Source organism: Pongo pygmaeus, chromosome 17, assembly GCF_028885625.2.
Source record: "Pongo pygmaeus isolate AG05252 chromosome 17, NHGRI_mPonPyg2-v2.0_pri, whole genome shotgun sequence".
Classification (NCBI taxonomy): domain Eukaryota; kingdom Metazoa; phylum Chordata; class Mammalia; order Primates; family Hominidae; genus Pongo; species Pongo pygmaeus.
In genome coordinates, this window is record NC_072390.2 from 7551723 (window position 1) to 7576676 (window position 24954).

Below are 24954 nucleotides of genomic sequence, written 5' to 3' on the forward strand. Positions count from 1 at the left end.
ACATCCTATTCCATTCCATTCCACATTTTATTTCACTTTCCATTCCATTCCTTGCCACGTTCCATTCCATGTTTCATTCCACATTCCATTCCACATCACATTCCACATTCCATTCCTTTCCATTCCACATCCCATACTACATTTCATTCCATATTCCATTCCACTTTCCATTCCACATTTCATTCCACATTCCATTGCATATTTCTTTCCAGATTCTATTACACATTCCATTCCACATTCCATTCCATGTTCCATTCCATATTCAATTTTACTACATTCCACATTCCATTTCATTCCATTGCACGTTCCATTCCAAATTCCACTTTACTTTCCATTCCATTCCATTCCACATTCCATTCCATTCCAATCCACATACCATTCTATTACATTACTATCCACATTCCGTTCCATTGCAATCCAAGTTCAATTCCATTTCACGTTCCATTCCATTCCATTCCACATTCCATTCCACATTCCATTCCACATTCCATTCCACATTCCATTGCAGTTTCACTTCCATTCTATTCTATTCCAAATTCCATTCCATTCCATTCCACATTCCATTCCATTCCATTCCATATTCCATTACACATTCCATTCCCCGTTCAATTCCATTCAATTCCACTTTCCATTGCATTCCATTCCATTCAGTTCCACGTTCCATTCAAATCCATTCCACATTCCATTCCATTCCATTCCACCTTCCATTCCATTCCATTCCACATTGTTTTCCACTCTATTCTCATTCCATTATACATTCCAATCCATTCCATTCCATTTTCCATTCCATTCCATTCCACTCCTTTACACATTCCATTCCACATTGTAACCCATTCCATTCCACATTCCACTCCATTCCATTCCACAATCCATTTCATTCCATTCCACATTCCTATCCACATTCCACTAAATTCCCTTCCTTTGCACATTCCATTCCATTCCATTTCACATTCAATTCCATTCCATTTCATTCCACATTCCATTCCACATTCCATTTCTTTCCATTTCACATTCCTTTCCATTCCATTCCACATTCCATTCCGCATTCAATTTCATTCCTTTCCACATTCCATTGGGCATTCCATTCCTTTCCATTCCGCGTTCCATACTACATTTCATTCCATATTCCATTCCACATTCCATTTCACATTCCATTCCATATTCCATTACACATTCCTTTCCACATTCCATTCCATGTTCCATTACATTCCACTTTCCATTCCACATTCCATTCTATTCCATTCCACATTCCATTTCAAACCATTTCACATTCCATAGCAAATTCCATTTCACTTTCAATTCCATTCCATTCCCTTCCACATACCATTCTATTCCAGTCCACTGTGCATTTCATTCCACTCCACATTCCATTCCAAATTCCATTTCACTTTCCATTCCATTCCATTCCATTCCAAATTCCATTCCATTCTATTCCAATCCACATTCTATTCCATTCCATTCCAATTTCAATTCCATTCCTCATTCCATTCCATTGCATTCCACATTCCATTCCACATTCCATTGTACATTCACTTCTATTCTATTCTATTCCACATTCCATTCCATTCAATTCCACATTGTATTCCGTTCCATTCCACGTTCCACTCCATTACCCTCCACATACCATTCCACATTACATTCCACATTCCGTTCCACATTCCATACATTCCATTCCTCATTCTATTCCGTTGCGTTCCACATTGCATTCCACATTCCATTCCAAATTCCATTCCACATTTCATTCCACATTCCATTCCATTCCATTCTACATTCCGTTCTCATTCCATTGCATTCATTTCCACATTCCATTCCACATTCCATTCCATTCCATTCCACTTTTCATACCACATTCCATTTTACGTTCCTTTCCATGATCCATTCCATGTTCCCTTCCATGTTCCATTCCATTCCGTTTCATTCCTCGTTCCATTCCATTCCATTCCACGTTCCAATTCATTCCGTTCCACATTACATTCCACATTCCATTTCACTTTCCGTCCCACATTAACTTTCACTTTCCAATCCATTCCATTCCACATTCCATTCCATTACTTTCCATTCCATTCCACTTATCATTCCATTGCATTCCGCATTCCACTCCATTCTATTCCATTCCGTTCCACCTTCCATTCCACTTTACTTTCCACGTCGCTTTCAGTGTTCCATTCCACTTCCCATTCCAGGTCGCATTCCTTTCCATTCCACATCACATTCCATGTTCCATTCCATGTCCCATTCCAGGTTGCATTCCTTTCCACTCCACATTCCATTCCATTCCATTCCACATTCCCTTCCATTCCATTCCACGTTCCATTCCACGATCCATTCCACTTTCCTTTCCATATTGCATTCTAAGTTCCATTCCATTCCATTCCACATTCCGTTCCACGTTCCATTCCATTAAATTCCACATTCCATTCCATTAAATTCCACATCCTATTCCACATTCCATTCCACATTCCATTCCATGTTCCATTCCATTTTATTCCACTTTCCATTCCACGTTCCATTCCTTTCCATTCCACATTCCTTTCCATTCCATTTCACATTCCATTCCATTCGTTTCGACATTCCATTCCACTCTCCATTCCACATTGAATTCCATCTTCCATTCCACGTCCCGTTCCAAGTTCCATTCTCTTCCATTCCACATTCCATTCCATTCCATTCCATATTCCATTCCATTCCATTCCACATTCCATTCCACGTTCCATTCCATTCCATTCCACTTTCCATTCAACTTTCCAATCCATTCAATTTCACGTTCCATTCATTATTCCATTCCACATTCCACATTCCCTTCCAGGACCATTCCACGATCCATTCCACGTCAATTACACGATCCATTGCACTTTCCATTCCACATTCCATTCCATTCCTTTCCATTCCATACCACATTCCCTTCCACATTACATTCCACATTCTATTCCACGTTCCATTCCACATTCCTTTCCATGTTCTCTTCCACGTTCCATGCCACTTTCCATTCCATTACATTCAATGTTCCATTCCACGTTACATTTCTTTCCATTCCACTTTCCATTCCACTTTCCATTCCATTTTATTCCACTTTCCATTCCACGTTCCATTCCTTTCCATTCCACATTCCTTTCCATTCCTTTTCACATTCCATTCCATTCGTTTCGACATTCCATTCCACTCTCCATTCCACATTGAATTCCATGTTCCATTCCACGTCCCATTTCAAGTTCCATTCCTTTCCATTCCACATTCCATTCCATTCCATTCCATATTCCATTCCATTCCATTCCACATTCCATTCCACATTAAATTCCATTCCATTCCACGTTCCATTCAACTTTCCAATCCATTCAATTTCACGTTCCATTCCATATTCCCTTCCACATTCCACTTTCCCTTCCAGTTCCATTCCATGATCCATTCCACGTTCAATTACACGATCCATTGCACTTTCCATTCCACATTCCATTCCATTCCTTTCCATTCCATACCACATTCCCTTCCACATTTCATTCCACATTCTATTCCACGTTCCATTCCACATTCCTTTCCATGTTCTCTTCCACGTTCCATTCCACTTTCCATTCCATTTCATTCAACGTTCCATTCCACGTTACATTTCTTTCCATTCCACATTCCATTCCACTTTCCATTGCACATCCCGTTCCAATTTCTATTCCATATTCCATTCCATATTCCATTCCACGTTCCAATACACATTCCATTCCATTCCTTTCCACATTCCTTCCACATTACATTCTACATTCCCTTCCGTGTTCCATTCCATGTTCCATTCCACGTTCCATTCCACATTCTATTCCATTACAATCCACTTTCCATTCCACCTTCCATTCCACATTCCATTCCACATTCCATTCCACATTCCATTGCACATTGCTTTCCACATTCCATTCCACATTCCATTTCTTTCCATTTCACTTTGCTTTCCATTCCATTCCACATTCCGTTCCACATTCAATTCCATTCCATTACACATTCCATTGGACATTCCATTCCATTCCATTCCGCGTTCCTTTCCTTTGCATTCCAATTTCCATTCTAAAACATTCCATGTTCCATTCCTTAATATTCCCCATTCCATTTCACTCCATTCCACATTCTATCACATTCCACATTCCATTCTATTCCATTTCACATTCCACTTCATTCCATTCCATTCCTTTCCACATTCCATTCCATTCCATTCCACATTCCATTCCATTTCATTGCATTCCATTTCATTCCATTCTACATTCCATTCCATTCCACATTCCATTCCATTCCACATTCCATTCCACTGTATTGTATTCCATTCCAATCCATGCCATTCCATTCCAAGTTCTTTCTATTACACATTCCATTCCATTCCATTCCGCATTCCATTCCATTCACTTATTGCATTCCATTCCATTCCATTCCACATACGATTATATTCAACATTCCATTCCACATTCCATTCAACGTTCCATTCCACGTTCCATTCCATTCCATTAATCTCCAGATTCCATTCCTCATTTCTTTCTATTCCATTACACATTCCATTCCATTAATCTCCATATTCCATTCCTCATTTCATTCCATTCCATTTCACATTCCATTCCACATTCCATTACACAATCCATTGCACTCCATTCCATTCCACATTCCATTCCACATTCCATTCCATTCCATTCCACGTTCCTTTCCACGTTCCATTCCACTTTCCATTCTACTTTCCATTCCACATTCCATTCCATTCCACTCCGCAATCCATTTCACATTCCAATCCATTCCATTCCAAATTCCTTTGTATATTCCATTTCACATTCCATTCCATTCAATTGAATTCCATTCCACATTCCATTCCATTCCAATCCATATTCCATTCCATTCCATTCCACATTCCTTTCCATTCCACTTTCAATTCCATTCCAGGTTCCATTCCATTGCACCCTCATTCCGTTCCATTCCATTACACATTCCATTCCATTCCATTACACATTCCATTCCACATTCCATTTCATTCCATTCTATTCCACATTCCATTCCATTCCATTCTGCATTCCATTCCATTCCATTCCACATTCCATTGCATTCAATTCCACATGCCATTCCATTCCATTCTTTCCTCATTCCTTTCCATCCCATTCGGCATTCCATTCCAATGCATTCCATTCCATTACTAATTCCATTCCATTCCATTCCAGATTCTATTCCACATTCCATTCCGCGTTGTAATCCACTTTCCTTTCCATGCTCCATTCCTCGTTCCATTCCACATTCCATTCTGCATTGCATTCCATTCCATTTCACATTCCATAGATTTCTATTCAATTTTATTCCAAATTCGTTTCGATTCCGTTCCGCATTCCACACCAATCCATTCCATTTCATTCCACATTCCATTCCATTCCATTCCACATTCCATTTCATTTCATTCCACATTCCTTTCCGCATTCCATTCCATTCCATTCCACTCCACATTCCATTCCTTTCCATTCCACTTTCCCTTGCACATTCCATTCCACGTTGCATTCCACATTCCATTCCACATTCCATTCCACGTTCCGTTCCACGTTCCATTCCTACCATTCCGCGTTCCATTCCCCAATCCTCTCCACATTCCGCTACATTCCATTCCGTCTTCAGTATCACATTCCATTCCATGACTTTCCATTCCAAATTCTATTCCATTTCTTTCCATTCCACATTCCTTTCCATTCCTTTCCATTCAACATTCCATTCCACATTCTATTCTATTCAATTCCATATTCCATTGTATTCCTTTCCACATTCCTTTCTATTCCATTCAACTTTCCATTCCACGTTCCATTCTACGTTATATACTGCTTTCCTTTCTTCTTTCCATTCCACATTCCATTCCAGATTGCATTCCACATTCCATTCTTCATTCCATTCCATTCCGCATTCCATTTCATTCCATTCCACATTCCCTTCCTTTCCATTCCACATTCCTTTGCATTCCATTAAACATTGCATTCCACATTGCATTCCACGTTACTTTCAACATTCCATTCCATTCCTCGTTCCTTTCCATGTTCCTTTAAATTCCTTTCCACTTTTCTTTCCACATTCCAACACGTAGCTTTCCCCATTACTTCAGTTCCATTCCACGTTCCATTCCACTATCCATTCCACATTCCATTCCATTCCATTCCACATTCCATTCCACCTTCCAGTAAAAATTCCTTTCCACAATCCATTCCACATTCCATTGCATTTCATTCCACATTCCATTCCATTCCATTCGACATTCCATTCCACATTTCATTCCACGTTCCATTTCATTCCATTCCACATTCCATTATATGTTCCATTACATTACATTCAACGATCCATTCCGCGTTCCACTCCATTTTCCATTCCATTCCATTCCCCATTCCATTTCATTCCATTCCACATTCCATTCCACTTTCCATTCCACATTCCTTTCCCCGTTCAATTGCATTCAATTCCACGTTACATTCCATTCCAGTGCATTCAATGTTGCATTACATTCCATTGAATTCCATGTACCATTCCATTCCATTGCATTCCACATTCCATTGCATTCCATTCTACATTTCATTCTATTCCATTCCACATTCCATTCCGTTCCACATTCCATTCATTTCCAAATTCTTTGCGTTCCATTCCTCATCCCTTTCCATTCCATTACACATTCCTTTCCATTCCATTCCACATTCCATTCCACATTCCATTGCATTTCATTCCACATTCCATTCCACATTCCATTCCATTCCATTCCACTTTCCATTCCACATTCCATTCAATATTCCATTCCATTCCATTCCACTTTGGATTCCATTCCATTCCACATTCCATTCCTTTCCACTCCATATTCCATTCTATTCCATTCCACATTCCTTTCCATGCCATTCCACATTCCATACCACTTTCCATTCCATTCCATGCCACTTTCCTTTCCATGCCATTCCACATTGTTTTCCACTTTCCATTTCAATACATTCCACATTCCATTCCATTCCATTCCATTCATTTCCAGGCTATATTCCATTCCATTGCTTTGCATTCCACATTACATTCCATTTCATTCCACATTCCTTTCCATTCCATTCCATTCCACCTTCCATTAAATTCCATCACACATTACATTCCACGGTCCATTCCTCTTTCAAATGCAAGTTCCATTTCGCTTTCCATTCCACATTCCATTCCATAGAATTCCAAATTCCTTTCCATTCTATTCCACATTCCATTCCATTCCTTTCCAAATTTCATTCCATTCCATTCCATTCCCTTCCAAGTTACATTCCACATTCCACTCCATTAAATTCCACTTTCCATTAAATTCCACATTCCATTCAACATTCCATTCCAATCCTGTCCACATTACACATTGCATTTCAAGTTCCATTCCACTTTCCATTCCACGGTCCATTCCACGTCCCATTCCATGTTCCGTTCCATTCCATCCCACGTTCCATTCCACTCTCCTTTGCATTCCATTCCAAATTCCATTCCATTCCATTACACTTTCCATTCCACCTTCCAATCTATTCCATTCCACATTCCATTCCATTACATCCCACGTTCCATTCCACATTCCATTCATTTCCATTCTACATTCCATTCCATTCCATTACACATTCCGATCCACATTCCATTACATTCCATTCCATATTCCCTTACATCACATTCCACATTCCATTCCATCACACTCCATTACATTCCACATTGCATTTCACATTCAATTCTACTCCATTCCATTCCACATTACATTCCGTTCCAATCCATATTCCATGCCATTCTATTGCACATTCCATTCCTTTCCATTAAACATTCCATTACATTCCATTCAATTCCACATGTCATTCCACATTCCAATGCATTCCATTTCAAATTCCATTCCATTGCATTCCATTCCTTTGCAAATTCCATTCCACATTCCTTTTCATTCCATTCCACATTCCATTCCATTCCACATTCCATTCCATTCCACTTTCCATTCCATACCATTCCATTTCATTAAATTCCAATCAAATTTCTGCTCCATTCCATTCCACGTTCCATTCCTATCCATTCCACATTCGATTCCATTCCATTCCACATTCTATTCCTCATTCTACTTCATTCCGTTCTACATTTCATTCCAAATTCTATTGCATTCCATTCCACATTCCATTGCATTCCATTCCACATTCCGTTCCACATTCCATTTCATTCCATTCCAGTCCACATTCCATTCAATTCCATTCTGCTTTCAATTCCATTGCATTCCACATTCCATTCCACATTCCATTCCATTCCTCATTCCATTCCATTCCATTGCACATTCCATTCCGCATTCCATTACATTCCATTCCACTGTTCATTTCATTCCACTCCACATTCCATTCCAAATTCCATTTCACTTTCCATTCCATTCCATTCCATTCCAATCCAAATTCCATTCCATTCCATTCCAATCCACATTCCATTCCATTCCATTCCAAGTTAAATTCCATTCCACATTCCATTCCACATTCCATGGCATATTCCATTCCATTCCATTCTATTCCACATTCCATTCCATTTCAGTCCATATTTTATTTCATTCCATTCCACATTCCATTCCTCTTTCCATTCCACATTCCTTTCCCCATTCAATTGCATTCAATTCCACGTTACATTGCATTCCATTGCATTCAACGTTCCATTCCATTTCATTCAATTCCACGTACCATTCCATTACATTGCATTCCACATTCCATTCCATTCCATTCCATATTTCATTCTATTCCATTCCACATTCCATTCCATTCCACATTCCATTCCATTCCATTCCAATCCACATTCCATTCCGTTCCATTCTAAATTCAATTCCATTCCACATTCCATTCCAATGCATTCCACATTCCATTCCACATTCCATTCCACATTCCATTCTATTCCATTCCACATTCCATTCCACGTTCCATTCCATTCCATTCCACTTTCCATTCCACTTTCCATTCCATTCCATTCCACGTTACATTCCACATTCCATTGTATATTCCATTCCAACTTCCATTCCACATTCCATTTCATGTTACATTCCACCATACATTCCACATTCCCTTCCAATCAAGTTCCATTCCACACTGCATGCCATTCCATTCCACATTCAATTCCACATTGCATTCCATTCTCAATGCATTCCATTCAATTCCACAGTCCATTCCACATTCCATTACATTTCATTCTATTCCATTGCAACGCATACCATATTCCATTCAATTGCATTCCATTCCATATTCCATTCCATTCCACTCCACATTCCATTCTACTCCATTCCACATTCCATCCTACTCCATTCCACATTCCATTCCATTCCATTGCATTTTCCATTCCATTCCATTCTATTCCATTGAAAATTACATAACTTTCTGTGGCATTCCACATTCCCTTCCTTTCCATTACACTTTCCATTCCTTTCCATTCCAAGTTCCATTCCATTCCCTTCCATATTGCATTCCATTGCATTCTACATTCCATTGCATTCCATTCCACATCCCATTCCACGTTCCATTCCAGGATCCATTTCACATTCCATTGCATTCCATTTCACATTCCATTCCACATTCCATTCCCTTCCAATCCACATTCCATTCCACTTTGCATTGCATTCCATTCCACATTCAATTACACTACATTCCATTCCACATCCCACTCCATTCCATTCCACTTCCAATTCCATTCCATTCCATATTCCATAGCATTGAATTCCACAATGCATTCGATTCCATTCCACCTCTCATTCCACGTTCCATTCCAAATTCCATTTCACGTTCCATTAAATTCCATTCCATCTTCAATTCCACTTTCTAGTCCACTCCTTTTCACCTTCCTTACCACATTCCATTCCATTCCATTCCAACTTCAATTCCACATTCCATTCCTTTCCATTCCACATTCCATTCCATTGCTTTCCGCCTTCCATTCCATTCCTTTCCACATTCCTTTCAATTACTTTCCATTCCATTCCACATTCCATTCGATTGCATTCCACATTCCATTCCATACAATTCCACATTGCATTCCATTCCATTCCACATTCCATTCCACATTCCATTCCACATTGCTTTCCATTCCATTCCACATTCCATTCCACATTCAATTCCACATTCCATTCCATGCCATTCCAGATTCCTTTCCATATTCCATTAAACATTCGATTCTTCAATCCGTTCCATTCCATTAGACATTCAATTCCATCCCATTCCACATTCCATTCCACATTGCATTCCATTGAATTCCATATTCCATTTCACACCATTCTATATTGCATTCCACATTCCATTCCACATTCTGTTTCACATTCCATTCCACATTCCTTTCCTTCCCATTCCACATTCCAATCCACATTCCATTCCATTCCATTCCACATTCCTTTCCACATTCCAAACCACATTCCATTTCACCTTCCCTTCCCTTCCATTTCCCTTTACATTCCATTCCTTTGCACATTCCGTTCCTTTCCACATTCCATTCCAAATTAAATTCCACGTGCCATTACATTGTATTCCACGTTCCATTCCACATTCCATTTCATGTTCCATTCCATTCCATTCCACATTCAATTCCACATTCCATTCCATTTCTTTTAGCATTCCATTCGAATCCATTCCGCTTTCCATTCCACATTCCATTCCACATTCCATTCTGTTCCATGCCTCATTCCACTCCACACTCCTTTCCACGTTCCATTCGACATTTCATTCCATTCCATTCCCCATTCCATTCCACACTCCATTTCACATTTAATTCCGTATTCTGTTCCATTCCTTTTCAAATTCCATTCCACATACTATTCCACATTCCATTGCGTTACATTCCACATTGCATTGCATTCCCTGCCACATTCCTTTCCGCATTAAAATCCATTCCATTGCACATTCAATTCTATTCCATTCCACTTTCCATTCCACTTTGCATTCCACATTCCATTCCGCAATCCATTCCTTTCCATTCAAAATTCCATTCCACTTTCCATTACACATTCCAGTCCACTCCATTCCACATTCAATTCCATTTCATTCCACATTCCATTCCATATTCCATTCACTTTCCTTTAAACCTTCCATTCCACTTTCCTTTCCATTCATTTCTACATTCGTTTCCACATTCCAATCCATTGCATTCAACTTTTCATGCCACACTGCATTCCACAATCCATTCCTTTACACTCCACATTTCATTCTACATTCCATTCCCCATTCCTCTGCATTCCATTCCACATTCCATTCCATTCTATTCCACAATCCATTCCACATTCCATTCCACATTCCATTCCACATTCCATTCCATTCCAAATTTCATTCCATTCCATCCGACTTTCAATTCCATGTTCCATTCCACTTTTCATTCCACGATCCATTCCATTCCATTCCATGTTCCATTCTGTTCTATTCCACATTTCATTCCACTTTACAGTTCACATTCCATTCGACATTCCGTTACAGATTCCTTTGCATTCCATTCCCATTCCATTCCATTCCATTCCACCTTCCATTCCATTCGCTTCCATATTCCAATGCTTTCCAAATTCCATTCCACATTCCTTTCCAAGTTCCATTCCATTCCCTTCCTTGTGGCATTCCACGATCCATTCTGTGTTCCATTACATTAAAATCCACTTTCTTCTCCACATTCCATTCCATTCCATTTCACGTTCCATTCCAGTATTCCATTACAAATTCCAATCCACTTTCCATTCCGTTCCATTCCACATTTGTTTCCACTCTCCACTCCACATTACATTCCACATTCCAATCCGTTCCATTCCACATTCCATTCCGCATTCCATTCCACATTTCATTCCACAATGCATTCCATTCCATTTCATATTCCATTCCATTCCACTCCACATTCCATTCCACTTTGTATTACACGTTCCATTCCACTTTCCCTTTCACGTTCCATTCCATTCCGTTCCAGTTTCCTTTCCACATTCCATTCCACATTCCATTACACATTACTTCAATTCCATTCCACATTCCATTCCACATTCCATTCCATTCCATTCCACATTCCATTAATCATTCCATTCAACATTGCATTCCACATTCCATTCGACATTCTATTCCATTCCATTCCACATTCCATTCCATCACATTGCATTCCACATTGCGTTCCATTCCATTCCGCATTCCATTCTACATTCCATTCCACATTCTTTTCCACATTCTTTTCCATTGCATTCTATTCCACTTTCCATTCCATTCCATTCCACATTGCATTCAGTTACATTCCACATTCCATTCTACATTGCATTCCACATTGCATTCCACATTCTCTTCCACGTTGCATTCCACATTCAATTCCACATTCCCTTCCAATCCATCCCTCATTCCATTACAATTTACATTCCATTTAATTCCACCTTCCATTTCACGTTCCATTCCACGTTACATTCCACGTTCCTTTCCACCTTCCATTCCACATTCCATTCCATTCCATTCCTTATTCCATACCATTCCATTCCATTGCATTCCACAATCCATTCCATTCCTTTGCAGTTTCTTGTCCACATTCCATTCCACATTCCATTCCTTTCCATTCCACATTGCATTCCACACTCCATTCCACGTTCCATTCCACGTTCCATTCAGTTTCATTCCACATTCCATTCCACACTCCATTCCACATTCCATTCCGTTCCATTCCACATTCCATTGCTTTCCATTCCACATTACTTTCTGCATTCCAATCCATTCCATTCCACATTCTATTCCTTTTGATTTCACATTCCATTCCACATTCTATTCCACAGTCCATTAAACATTCCATTCCATTTCATGTCGTGTTCTCTTCCGCATTCCATTCCACATTCCATTCCACCTTCCATTCCACATACCTTTCCATTCCATTTTAAATTTCATTCCACATTCCATTCCACATTCCGTTCCACTTTTCATTCCCTTCCAGTCTACATTCCATTCCATACTTCACTCTAAGTTCCATTCCACATTCCATTACATTCCATTCCACATTCAATTCCATTCTATTCCAAATTACATTCCTTGTTACATGCCATGTTCCATTCCAAGTTCCATTTTATTCCATTCCACATTCCATTCCACATTACATTACATGACATTCCACATTCTTTTTCACATTCCATTCCACATTGCATTCTGTTCCATTCCACATTCCATCCCACATTATGTTCCAAATTCCATTCCATTCAACTCCACAATCCATTCCATTACATTCCACATTCCATTCCTCTTTCCATTCCATTCCATTCCACATTCCATTACACGTTACATTCCATTCCATTGCACTTTCCATTCCACTTTCCATTCCACATTCCATTCCACATTCCAATCCACATTAAATTTATCATTCCATTACATTCCATTTCAGAGTCCATTCCACATTTCACTCCATTCCATTCCACATTCCCTTCCACAATCCATTCCATTCCATTCCATCGCAAATTCTATTCCACGTTCCATGCCATTCCATTCCACGTTGAATTCCACTTTCCATTCCATTACATTTGACATTCCATTCTAATTTCCATTCCACTCTACTCAACATTCTATTGCTTTCCATTCCACATTCCATTAAAGTTTCCATTCCACATTCCATTCCGTTCCATTCCACATTCCATTCCCCATTCCATTGCATTCCATTCCACATTCCATTCCATTCCAGCCAACATTCCATTACACATACCTGTCCATTAATCTCCATATTCAAGTCCTCATTTCATTCCATTCCATTCCACATTCCATTCCACATTCCATTACACAATCCATTGCACTCCATTCCATTCCACATTCCATTCCACGTTCCATTCCATTCCACGTTCCCTTCCACTCTCCATTCCACATTCCATACCACATTCCATTCCATTCCACTCCACATTCCATTCCACATTCCTTTGTACATTCCATTTCACATTCCATTCCATTCCATTAAATTCCGTTCCACATTCCATTCAATTCCAATCCACATTCCATTCCATTCCATTCCACATTTCTTTCCATTCCACGTTCAATTCCATTCCAGCTTCCATTCCATTTCACCACACATTCCGTTCCATTCCATTACACATTCCATTCCATTCCATTCCACATTCCATTCCACATTCCATTCCATTCCATTCTATTCCACATTCCATTCCATTCCATTCCACATTCCATTCCATTCCATTCCACATTCCATTCCATTCCATTCCACATTCCATTCCATTCCATTCCACATTACATTCCATTCCACATTCCATTCCATTCCATTCCTTTCCATATTCCTTTCTGTCCCATTCCGCATTCCATTCCGTTGCATTCCATTCCATTACTAAATCCATTCCATTCCATTCCAGATTCTATTCCACATTCCCTTCCACGTTATATTCCACATTCCATTCCAGGTTCCATTCCTCGTTCCATTCCACGTTCCATTCCACGTTCCATTCCACATTGCATTCCATTCCATTTCACATTCCATAGCTTTCCATTCTATTTCATTCCAAATTCGATTCGTTTCCATTCGGCATTCCATACCATTCCATTCCATTTCATTCCACATTCCATTCCATTCCATTCCACATTCCATTCCGCATTCCATTCCATTCCATTCCACTCCACATTCCATTCCTTTCCATTCCACTTTCCCTTCCACACTCCATTCCACCTTGCATTCCACATTCCATTCCTCATTCCATTCCACGTTCCGTTCCAAGTTCCATTCCTACCATTCCACGTTCCATTCCCCATTCCTCTCCACATTCCATTACATTCCATACCATCTTCAATTCCACTTTCCATTCCGTGACTTTCCATTTCACATTCTATTCCACTACTTTCCATTCCACATTCCTTTCCATTCCATTCCATTCGACATTCCATTCCACATTCTATTATATTCCATTCCATATTCCATTCCATACATTTCCACATTCCTTTCTCTTCCTTTCCACTTTCCATTCCACGTTCCATTCTACATTATATTCCGCTTTCCATTCCAATTTCCATTCCTCATTCCATAACACATTGCATTCCACATTCCATTCTACTTTCCATCCCATTCCACATTTCATTTCATTCCATTCCACGTTCCATTCCATTTCATGCCACATTCCATTGCATTCCATTAAACATTGCATTCCACATTGCAATCCACGTTACTTTCAATGTTCCATTCCATTCCATTCCACGTTCCTTTCCATGTTCCATTAAATTCCGTTGCACTTTCCTTTCCACATTCCATTACACATACTTTTCCCCATTATTTCCTTTTCATTCCTCATTTCATTCCACCTTCCATTCCACATTTTATTCCATTCCATTATACATTCCATTCCACCTTTCATTAAAGATTCCATTCCACATTCCATTCCACACTCTATTCCATTCCATTCCACATTCCATTCCATTCCATTCCACATTCCATTCCATTCCATTGCACATTCCATTCCACATTCCATTCCACGCTCCATTTCATTCCATTCCACATTCCATTATATGTTCCATTCCATTACATTCGACGATCCATTGCACGTTCCATTCCAAATTCCATTCCGTTCCTTTCCCCATTCCATTCCATTCCATTCCACATTTCATTCCACATTGCATTCCATTCCTTTCCACATTGCATTTCACATTCCATTCCATTCCATTCCACGTTCCATTTCAATTCCCATTCCATTCCATTCCACGTTGAATTCTACATTCAATTCCATTCCATTTCACGTTGCATTCCACATTCCATTCAATTCCATTCCATTCCATTATTTTCCACATTCCTTTCCACTTTGCAGTCCATATTCCATTCAATTCCATTCCACATTCCGTTCGATTCCATTCCACATTCCTTTCCATTTCATCGCGCATTCCATTCCACATTCCATTCCTTTCCAATCCACATTCAGTTCCATTCCATTCCAATCTATTCAACATTCTTTTCCATTCCATTCCATTCAGCAGTCCATTCCAATTTATTACACATTCCGTTCCGTTGCATTGAACATAAATTTCCACATTCTATTCCGTATTCCATTCCAAGTTCCATTACGTTCTATTCCACCAACCATGCCATTCCTTTCCACTTTCCATTCCATTTCATTCCATTCCACATTTCTTTCCATTCCTTTCCATTACAGTCCACATTCTATTCAATTCCACTGTATTCCATTCCACATTCAATTCCATTCCATTGCATGTTAAATTCCATTCGTTTCCTAATTCCATTCCATTACATTCCATATTCCATTCCATTCTATCCAACATTCCATTCAATTCAATTCTACATTCCATTCCATTCCTTTGCACATTCCATTCATTTCCTTTCCATTCCTCGTTCCATTCCATTCTATTCCACTTTCCAGTCCATTCCATTCCACATTCCATTAAATTCCTTTCCATTCCACATTCGATTCCATTGTATTAGTCATTCCATTCCATGTTCCATTCCACTTTCCATTGCACGTTCTTTACACGTTCCATTCCACGTTCCTTTCCACGTTCCATTCCATTCCATTCCACATCCCATTCCACACGCCATTTCATTCCATTCCACATTACAAACGATAACATTCCATTCCATTCCACATTCCATTCCATTCCATTCCACAATCCATTCCACATTCCATTCCATTCCATTGCATTCCATTTTCCCTATCATTCCATTCCATTTCTTTCCACATTCAATTCTGTTCCATTCCACATTCCATTCCACATTCCATTGCATTCCATTAAACATTCCATTCCACATTCCATTCTATTCAATTTCACTCTCCATTCCTTTCCATTCCAGATTACTATCCACATTCCATTCCACATTCCATTCCACATTCCGTTCCACATTCCATCCTACATTTCACTCCCTTCCATTCCACATTGCATTCCATTCCATTCCACATTCCATTTCTCATTCCATTCCATTCCATTCCACTTTCCATTCCACATTCCATTCCATTCCATTCCACATTACATTCCATTCCATTCCACATTACATTCCATTCCATTCCACATTACATTCCATTCCATTCCACATTCCATTCAGGGTTCCATTCTACGTTCCATTCAATTAAATTCCACGTTCCATTCCCCATTCCATTCCGTTCCATTCCACTTTCCTTTACACATTCTATTCCACATTCCATTCCATTGCATTCCACATTCCATTCCATTCTGTTCCACATTCCATTTTACGCTCCATTCCATTCCATTCCATGTCCAATGCCACATTGCACTCCATACTTCATTTCACATTCCATTACACTCTGTTTCACATTGCATTCCACATTCCACTACATTACATTCCACAATCCATTCCACAGTCCATTAGATTCCATCCCACATTCCATTCCACGTTCCATTCCATTGCATGCCACGTTCAATTAAACATTTCATTCCGTTGCGTTTGACTTTCTATTCCACTTTCCATTCCACATTCCTTTTCACATTGCATTCCGTTCCATTACACATTCCATTCCACACTCCATTGCACATGGCATTCCACATTCCATTCTGTTCCATTCCAAATTTCGTTCCACATTTCATTCCGCATTCCATTCCACATTCCATTCCACATTCCATTAAATTCCATTCCACATTCCATTCCACAGTCCATTCCATTCCATTCCACTTTCCGTTCAACTTTCCATTCCCCATTCCATTCCACATTCCATTCCATTCCATTCCACATTCTATTCCACATGCCGTTCCACATTCCATTCCATTCCACATTCCATTCTGTTCCATTGCACATTCCATTCCGCATTCCATTCCTTTCCTTTCCACATTTCATTCCACATTCCATTCCACATTTCATTCCACATTCCATTCTATTCCACATTCCATTTTACGTTCAATTCCATTACATTCCACGTTCCATTCCACGTTACACTCCACTTTCCGTTACACATTCCAATCCACATTCCATTACACATTCCGCTCCAATTTCCATTCCACAATACATTCCACATTACATTCCACAATCCATTCCACATTCCACTCCATTCCATGCCACATTCCATTCCACGTTCCATTCCTTTCCATACCACTTTCAATGCCACATTCCATTCCCCTATATTTTACATTCCATTCCACATTAATTTCCAAAATCCATTTCACATTCCATTACGTTTTATTACACATTCCAACCCTCACTCCATTCCACTTTCCATTCCACATTCCATTCCACGTTCCATTCAGTTCCATTCCACTTTAAGTTTCACACTCCATTCCACATTCCATTCCACACTCCTTTACACATTCCATTCCACATTCTCTTCCGTTCCATTCCACATTCCTTTATGCTTTCCATTCCGCATTCCATTCCACATTCTATTCCACATTCCATTCCACATCCCCTTCCACATCCAATTCCATTCCATTCCACATTCCTTTTCTCCTTCCAATCCACATTCCATTCCATTTAATTCCACATTCAATTAAACATTCCATTCCATTCCATTTCACATTCCATTCCGTTAAATTCCAGATTCCTTCACACATTCAATTATACATTCCGTTCCACATTCCATTCCACATTCCATTCCCTTCCATTCAACATTCCATTCCATTCCATTCCACATTGCATTTCACATTCCCTTCCGTTCCATTCCACATTCCTTTCCACATTCCATTGCACATTCTATTCCACTCCATTTCACATTCCATTCCACATTCCACTCCATTCCGTTCCACATTCCTTTCTACATTCCATTCCACAATCCATTCCACATTCCATCCCACATTCCATTCCATGTTCCATTCCATTCCATTCAACGTTCAATTCCACATTCCATGGCATTACATTTTACATTCCATTACACATTCAATTCCACATTCCATTTCACATTCCATTCTGTTCCATTCCCCATTCCTTTCCACATTCCATTGCACTTTCAATTCCACATTCCGTTCAACATTCCATTCCACTCCATTCCACATTACATTACACATTCCGTTCCACATTCAATTTCACATTCCATTCCATTCCATTCCCCATTCTATTCCATTCCATTCCACATTCCATTCCTCCTTCCCTTCGATTCCATTCCACATTTAACTCCATTCCTCATTCCATTCCATTCCATTCCACTTTCCATTGTACGTTACATTCCAAGGTCGATTCAATTCCATTCCACCTTCCATTACACATTCCATTCCATTCCATTCCACATTCCATTGCTTTTCCTTTCACATTCCTTTACACGTTCCATTTCATTCCATTCCACATTCCATTCTACATTGCATTCCACTTTCCATTCCAAATTCCAATCCGCATTCCATTTCACATTCTATTCCACTCCATTACACATTCCATTCCACATTCCTCTCCATTCCGTTCCACATTCCTTTTGACATTCCATACCACAATCCATTCCATATTCCATCCCACATTCCATTCCACTTTCCATTCCATTCCATTCCACGTTCAATTCCACATTCCATTGCATTACATTTTACATTCCGTTACACATGCAATTCCATATTCCTTTTCACATTGCATTCAGTTCCACTACACATTCTATTCCACACTCCATTCCACATTCCATTCTACATTCCATTCCATATTCCATACCGTTCCATTCCACATTCCATTCCATATTCAATTCCTTTCCCTTCCACATTATTTTACACATTCCTTTCCGCATTCCATTTCACATTTCATTTCACAGTCAATTACACAATCCATTCCACATTCCATTCCACGTTCCTTTCCACATTCCATTCCACATTCCATTTCATTCCACATTCCATTCCACTTTCCATTCCTTTACATTTCACATTCCCTTCCATTCCATTCCACATTCGTTTCCACATTCCATTCCACATTATGTTCCACATTCCCTTCCACATTCCAATGCACATTCCATTCCATTCCATTCCACATTCCATTCCATTCTATTCCACATTCCATTTCAAATTCCATTCCACATTCCATTCCATTACTTTTCGCATTTCATTTCACATTCCATTTAACGTTCCATTCTTTTCCATTCCACGTTCCATTGCACGTCCCATTCCCTTTCATTCCACCTTCAATTACACAGTCAATTCCTTTCCATTTCACGTTCCATGCTACATTCCTTTCCACATTCCAATCCAAGTCCCATTCCGTCCATTAAACATTCCATTCGACATTACATTCCACATTCCATTCCGTTCCATTTCACATTCCAATCCACACTTCATTCCACATTCCATTGCACATTCCATTCCATACCATTCCACATTCCTTTCCACATTCCATTCCTCATTCTATTCCACATTCCATTAAATTCCATTCCACATTGCATTACACAACCCACTACATTCCATTCCACATTCCATTCCATTCTATTCCACATTCCTTTCCTCATTCCATTCCACAATCCATTCCATCGCATTTCAGATTCCATTCCACATTCCACTCCACATTGCATTCCACATTCCATTCCATGATCCACTACAGAATCCTTTGCATTCTACTCCACATTCCTTTCCACATTCCCTTCCACATTCCATTCCATTCCATTTCCCATTGCATTCCACATATCATTCATCTTTCCATTCCACGTTCCATACCATGTTCCTTTCCACGTTTCATTCCATTCTATTCCACGTTCAATTCCGTGTTCCATTCCATTCAATTCCACGTTCCATTCCACATTCCATTCCATTCAACTCCACATTGCATTTCACATTCCATTCCACATTCCCTTTCACATTCCTTTCCATTCCATTCCTCATTCCATTCCACCTTCCATTCCACGTACCATTCCAAGTTCCATTCCACGTTCCATTCCATTCCATTCCATGTTCCATTAAACGTTCCATTCCACATTCCGTTCCACATTCCATTCCATTCCATTCCATTACACATTCCATTCAACATTCCTTTCCACATTTCATTCCATTCCATTCCAATTTCCTTTCCACGTTCCATTCCACGTTCCATTCCATTCCATTCGACATTTCTTTCCATATTCCATTTCACATTCCATTCCACATTCCATTTGACATACCATTGCATTCCCTTACACATTCAATTCTGCATTCCTTTGCAAATTCCTTTCCATTTCATTGCACGTTTCATTCCACATTCCATTCCATTTCATTCCACATTCTATTCTACATTCCATTCCATTCGATTCCACATTCCATTCCACGTTCCATTCCAAGTTCCATTTCATTCCACTCCACATTCCACTCCACGTTCCATTTCACATTCCATTCCACATTCCTTTTCCCATTCCATTCCATTCCATTGCATTCCCTTTTGCATTCTACATTCCATTCCACATTCCTTTCCATTGCAATCCACATTACATTCCACTTTCCATTCCACGTTCAATTCCACGTTCCATTCCGCTTTCCATTCCATTCCATTCTTCTTTTCAATCCACGTTCCATTGCACGGTGCATTCCACATTCCAATCCACATTCCAGTGCTTTCCATTCAACATTGCATTCCACATTCCATTCCATGTTCCTTGTCGCATTCCTTTCAATTCCTTTCCACATTCCATTGCACTTTCCATTCCATTCCATTCCACATTCCATTCCACCTTCCATTCCATGCTCTATTCCACTTTCCTTTCTGCATTCCTTTCCATTCCATTCCACATTCCATTCCATTCAGTTCCACCTTCCATTTCATGCCGTTCCACGTTCCCTTCCACATTCTATTCCACAATCCATTGCTTTCCTTTCCACATTCCATTCCTCATTACATTCCATACTCCTTTGCACACTCCCATTCCATTCCACATTTCATTCCACATTCCATCCCACATTCCATTCCACGTTCCATTCCATTCCATTCCACGTTAAATTCCACATTCCTTTGCATTATATTTGACTTTCCTTTACACATTCCATTCCACATTCCATTTGACATTGCATTCGCTTCCATTATCCATTCCATTCCACATTCCATTCCGTTCCATTCCACATTCCTTTGCACATTCCTTTCCTCATTGCATTCCACATTCCATTCCACATTCCAATCCACACTCCATTCCACATTCCATTCCACATTCCATTCCGTACCATTACACATTCCTTTCCACATTCAATTCCACAGTCCATTCCATTACATTCCACATTGCATTCCACTTTCCATTCCATTGCATTTCACATTCCATTCCGTTCCATTCCACATGCCTTTCCACATTGCTTTCCACATTCCTTTCTACATTGCGTTCCACGTCACATTCCACATTCCATTGCATTCCATTCCACATTCCATTTCACATTCCATACCTTTCCATTCCACATTCATTCCACATTCCATTCCATTCCATTCCACATTCCATTTTACATTCCATTCCGTTCCATTCTACATTAATTCCACATTCCATTCCACATTCCATTCCACATTCCGTTCCATTCCATTCCACATTCCATTCTATTCTATTCCACATTCCAATTCACATTCCATTCCACATTGCATTCCATTCCTTTCCACATTCCATTCCACGTTCCATTTAACGTTCCATTCCTCTCCTTTCCACGTTCCATTCCACTTTCCATTCCACGTCCCATTTCATTTCATTCCACGTTCAATTCCACAGTCAATTCCATTCCATTTCACGTTCCTTGCTACATTCCATTCCACATTCTATTCCACGTTCCATTCGGTCCATTCCACTTCCCATTACAAACTCCATTCCACATTCCATTCCACATTCTGTTCCGTTCCATTCCACATTCCATTCCACACTCCATTCCACGTTCCATTACACATTCCATTCCATTCCATTACACATTCCTTTCCAGATTACATTCCACATACCATTCCACTTTCCATTCCATTCAATTTCACATTCCATTCCATTCCATTCCATATTCCATTTCACATTCCTTTCCACAATCCATTCAACATTCAATTGCTCACTCCTATCCACAGTCCATTATACATTCCTTTCCATTCCATTCCACATACCTTTCCAGATTCCATTCCCCATTCCATTCCACATTCCATTTCATTTCATTCCGCATTCCTTTCCATTCTATTTCACTTTCCTTTCCACATTCCATTCCATTCCATTCCACATTCCATTCCATTCCATTCCACGCTACATTCAATGTTCTTGTCACGTTTGTTTCCACATTCCATACCACGTTCCATTCCATTCCAATCCACGTTCCATTCCATTCCATTCCACTTTCCATTCCAATCCATTCCATATTGCATTCGACATTGCATTCCACATTCCATTCCATTCCTTTCCACATTCCATTCCATTGCATTCCACATTCAGTTCCATTCCATTCCACATTCCATTCAACATTCCTATTCATTCCATTACACATTCCATTCCATTCCATTACACATTCCATTCCATTCCGCATCCCATAAATTTCCATTACCCATTCCATTCAGCATTCCATTCCACGTCCCATTCTACATTCTATTTCACTTTCCATTGCACGTTTCATTCCATTCTATTCCACATTACCTTCCTTGCATTCCACGTTCTATTCCATACCTTTCAATTCCATTCCACATATCATAACATTCCATTTCATTCGAAATTCCTTTCCTTTCCGTTACACATTCCATTGAATTCAATTCCACATTCCATTCCATTCCATTCCACATTCCATTGCACATTACATTCCCTTCCATTCCACATTCCATTACATTCCTTTCCACATTTCATTCCACGTTCCATTCCATGTTCCATTGCGTGTTCCATTCCTCGTTCAATTCCACTTTCCATTCCACATTCAATTCCATTCCATTCCATTCCTGATTCCACTGCACATTACATTCTATTCCATTCCAAATTCCATACCATTAACTTCCATTCCATTCGACATTCCATTCCATTCCACCTTCCATTCCATTCCATTACACATTCCATTTTGCTTTCCATTAAATTCCATTCCACATTCCTTTCCATTCCATTCTACATTCCATAACTTTCCATTCCACATTCCATTCCTCATTCCATTCCACGTTGCATTCCACATTTCATTCCACATTGCATTCCACGTTCCATTCCACATTCAATCCCGCATACCATTCCACTTCATTCCACGCTCCATTCCACGTTCCATTCCATTCTATTCCACGTTCCATTTCACATTACATTATGTTCCATTCCACTTTCCATTCCACATACCATTCCACATTCCATTCCTCATTCCGTTCCACATACCGTTGCATTCCAGTCCTCTTTCGACTCGACATTCGACTGCATTACATTCCACATTGCGTTCCATTCCAATCCACTTCGCATTCCACATTCCATTCCATTCTATTCCATATTCTATTCCACATTCCGTTTCACATTCCATTCCACTCCATTTCACATTCCATTCCACAGTCTATTCCATTCCATTCCTCGTCCTATTCCATGTTCCATTCCACATTCCATTCCACACTCCACTCCATTCCATTCTGGTTTCCATTGCACGTTCCATTCCACATTCCATTCCACATTCCGTTCCATGTTCCATTCCATTCCACATTCGATGGCATTCCATTCCATTCCACATTCCATTCCACATTGCATTCCGTTTCATTCTATTAAATTGCATTCCATTCCATATTACAATTCATTCGAATCCTCTCCACATTCCATTCCATTCAATTCCACATTCTATTGTATTCCATTCCACATTCCAATCCATTCCATTACACATTCCATTCCATTCCATTCCATTCTATTCCACATTCCATACCATTCAATTGCATTCCACATTACATTCCTTTCCATTACACATTCCATTCCTTTCTGTTCCACGTTCCATTCCATTCCATTCCACATTCCATTCCCATCCATTCCACCTTCCATTACACGGTCCCTTTCACATTACCTTAGATTTCATTCTATTCCATTGCACTCCATTCCACATTCCATTCCATTCTGTTCCATTACACTTTCCATTCCACATTCCATTGCATGCCATTCACATTCCATTCCACAATCCATTGCTTTCCTGTCCACATTCCGATACACATTCCATTCCACATTCCATTCTGCTCCATTCCACATTCCCTTCCAAATTCCATTGCATTCCTCTCGACATTCCA